At 34.3% G+C, this 4,030-nt stretch overlaps 1 long non-coding RNA gene and 1 pseudogene across 1 annotated transcript; both read right to left on the reverse strand.

Moving 5' to 3' along the window:
- Positions 1-1,215: 1,215 nt before the first annotated feature.
- Positions 1,216-1,297, reverse strand: LOC126757687 (small nucleolar RNA U3; annotated as a pseudogene).
- Positions 1,298-3,440: 2,143 nt separating this feature from the next.
- LOC126754736 (uncharacterized) lies at positions 3,441-3,641 on the reverse strand. The gene is made up of 2 exons (XR_007666418.1): positions 3,592-3,641; positions 3,441-3,521 (listed from the first exon to the last, which is right to left on the reverse strand). It is a non-coding gene; the product is annotated as an uncharacterized LOC126754736 (long non-coding RNA).
- Positions 3,642-4,030: the final 389 nt, after the last annotated feature.

The raw sequence follows: 4,030 nt of genomic DNA on the forward strand, positions 1-4,030 counted from the left end.
AAAAGCGCTTTGTGATTACCAATATGTAAACCAAGCTATAATTGAATTAATTAGTGAAGGAACAATATTTCTTTCAAATTTGATTGGAAATATGACTTATAATAATACATCCTTTAAACTAAATGGTACTTTTCTCATAAACTTCTTTAGCGAAACTATAACGTTGAATAACGTTCGTTACACAAACTGGCAAACAAGTTCCTACCAAATCTTACCCGCAATACTTCAGAATAACTTAACGGAGAATGAAATTAAATTAGACTTAAGCTATTTACATAAACTACATTTATATAATGTAAATGAACTAGAACGAATAACATCAAAAAACATTATTTCAATTAGCTCAAGCTTCTTAGCAATTCTTGTTGCAGTAACACTATTATTAGTTTTATATATCATACTCAAACCAAAAACCAGAAATTCATTCCTTATCCCACCAATAATAGATTACCCACAGCTTTCAGTAGCCAATAATCCTTAATCAGCGAGACGCTGATGCTTAAGAAGGGGGGAGTTATCACAGCTAAATATACAACAACAAGGTTGTCGTAGCTAGCAAAAAATACTGATATTACTCAATTCAGCAATATTCTGTAAATATACAATATCATTGCTCAATTTCCAAAATTTACAACAACCGGAAGCCGTTCCGCCGCAATGTAAGCCGTTTTTCGACCAAACTGAGGTTTGATGTTTGGCTATAATTATTGCTTACGTTAGTACTATCTATATAGAAATAAGTACTAGTAAGCAAGAATTCGTGCATATGTACGTTTATAGTACATAAGAGAAATTCTGTATAAAAAAAACGTTTTTAATAAAGAAATTCGAGTTCGACTTCACCATTCAAAACAGCGTGTTGTTAATCATCTGGTAGCAACCATTAACTTGCGTAACCAGACCATACTTAAGACAACGCCACGAAAGTGTCGATGGTGGTGTTGGTGGTAAGCACATGAAAAGTCACAATGTGAACGCAGGTTCGACTAGGTACTATACTAATAAATATTTTTCTTACTAATAGAAATTAAATTTATCTCAGCAATATACCTAATATACTTATACATAATATTGCTGTGATAAATTTAATTCCTATTAGTAAGAAAAATATTTATTAGTATAGTATACGATGTTAAAAGGCATACATCGTCTATCCTATCTTGTGTATCTGCACATGCTCATATGAATGTATGTAAACGCATGCGCGCGTTCAGAAATTCAAAGAATTTGCAGGGTCGATTTCCAAACAATGTAAATGAAGACTAACTACAGAAATGATGCTGTGAAGTATAGTCTTAATTTTTCAAAGGCCAACGCAGAGTATTTCAAGCAAAAGTCACACAAAATAGTTGAGAATTCGCAGACATGAAAGACAAACGAAAGAAAAAGAAGTATAATGCCGGAATTACATGTGCAGAATTCTGCGTCCAGAAAAAAATTTGTACTGATTTGACAGTTCAAATTCTGCACCTCAGTGCAGATCTGCACGGCATGTGAAATTTGAATTTCTCTGCGCAGAGGCAGTGCTGACAACATTTAAATAATTAATTTTTGAGCAAAGTCCGGCAACATTTTAAATTGCGCTCAGCTGTGCAGTGAAAATAAACAAAAGATATAAAAAAATGGAAGAAAAATTGATTGAATTTGTTAGTGAAAACCGGTTTCTATATGACAAAAGTCATAGGAACTATAAAAATAGCTACCTGAGGGACGCCAAATTTCAGGAGCTATCGGAGAAATTGCATATTCCAGGTAAATCTTTAATTTTATAACCTAACAGAAAATTTATATTTATTCATGTTTTGAATGTTTTTAGGTGAGAAGCTAAAGGTCCGTTGGCGGACCCTACGAGATAAATTTTACAAAGACTTAAAAAAGAGACCATCAGGAAGCGACGTGTATTCGCCACACAAAAAGTGGAAGTGGGTGGAAAGCCTAAAGTTTTTAAAGGACGTTGAAATGGACAACTTGAAATAGGTTTTGTATAATCTTGTTTTATTTGTATTATTTATTATATATGCATTTTCAGCACACAAGGCAATTATGGCACCGTAGCGACAGAAGGTGACGACTCCTTCCTCAGCGACTTTGGTGAATCCGCCTGTAGCAGTGTCAATTTAAATATCTTTTCTCAATCACCGCAGACGCAGACGCAGACACAGACACAGACTGGACGGAAACGTAAAATTGAGGAATTACTTGAAAGCTCGAATAGAGACTTTCAAAGAGTGACGTCGTTAGCCGAGGAAATATTGGTCGGTGGCACAAAGAGATCCGCAATTCAATTATTTTTTTTAAAGCCTTGCCAAGCAGGCGGAGGGAGCTAATTTAAATAGGAAATGTTGGAGTTACAACTCCAAAATTTTCAAACATTCCGCCAATTTGTTGTGAATCGTAGAAAATAAGTTTTTCATAAACATCTTTTATAATATTTATCATTTTAAATAAAAGCCCATTCATTTCAAATATATAAAAAAGTACAAAGTTATTTATTTATTTTGTAGTTGTTGTTTTTATTATTTCAGCGCAAACAATTTTGAGGAATACAAATCCATACAGGTTACGTAGAACCGACATATTTATTTTATAATTCATTTATTGAATTATTTACTTATTTATTAAAGAAGAGATAATTTTTAAGAAGATCTCGGGTATCAAAAGCACTTCGTCTTGCGTTAGCGCTTGATAATATCGTACTCTGATGTAATGGCGCTACAAATTGTCTCCACTGCCCTTCAATTAGAATGCCACTTTCATTTACGTGGTCAACGAAGTTGTTGGGACAATAGAATTCGGCGTTATGGAACTTTACAAAATTATGTAAAATTAATGTAGCTCTAACTATGGTATTGGCATTTTCGGAAACATATCCAAGAATTATTGAGAACTCGCCATCTAGCCACTAAAATGCCAAATGTATTTTCAATTGTAACCCGCGCTCTGGATAAACATTTATTGAAGTGGTCTTTGTTTGCTTCCAAACACTTTCCCGGATATAGCCTCATCAAGTATTTTGTCCGCGGAAAAGCAGCATCTCCCACATAATAAAATGGGAATTTTATCGCACTACGTGGAAGATTTTCTGCTTCTGGTAGGTTCATTGTTCCGTTTAATATTCTATTTCCAAAACCACTGATTTTTAACACTCCGCCATCACTTTGGCTTGGCTTCCGTAAGCTCCAATGTCTACTGCGGTGAATGTATATTTGCTATCACAAACGGCTAACAACACAATACTAAAATATTGCTTGTAATTAAAATACAGTGATCCGGATTTTCGCGGACACTTGATTTGGACATGTTTGCCGTCAACAGCTCCTACAACATGAGTCATTCCTGTCTTGATGTAAAATGAATCGGCTATTTCCCTCCACTCATGTTCATTTGGTTGCGCCAAGTATATTCCTGAAAGTTCATCTCAAATGGCTGCGGATGTCTCCAATAAAATTTTGCCAATTGTTGATACTCCTACTCGAAAAGCCCAAGCCAACATCTGGCGGCAAACTCCATGGGCCAAATATCTATTGTAAGAGTTGATGAACATATGTATGTATTTATTTATTATGTAATTTACAAACAAAATGTACTTACACTAATGTTATTGCCAGGCGACATTCTGCTGGTATTGGACGACGTATATGAAACTGTTTTGCTATATGCCTTTTAATTAAGCTTAGAAGAAGCTTAAATTGATCCACTTGCATCCGAGTAGCCTTTTGGAACTGAGAGGAATCATTGTTTTTTATATAGGTGAATAAATTATTGAAAAAACCATGAAGCTCTCTCTCATTTTCCGCATATATAGGAATCGTCCACACCCGTAATATTAATTAATTTCTTTTTGGCTACTAGAAGTAAAAGCAATTGTTGCAATCTTTTTTTTTCTTTCCACTTCCATTTTAAAATTTTTAGATTTCAATTTCAATTATTTATTGCAATAAGCTGATTGTCAAAATTTACTGCACATGTGTTTTGGCTGGAAAAAATAGTGCAGATCTGCATGCAGAATATCTGCACATGTAATTCCGGC

Source organism: Bactrocera neohumeralis, chromosome 4, assembly GCF_024586455.1.
Source record: "Bactrocera neohumeralis isolate Rockhampton chromosome 4, APGP_CSIRO_Bneo_wtdbg2-racon-allhic-juicebox.fasta_v2, whole genome shotgun sequence".
NCBI lineage: Eukaryota > Metazoa > Arthropoda > Insecta > Diptera > Tephritidae > Bactrocera > Bactrocera neohumeralis.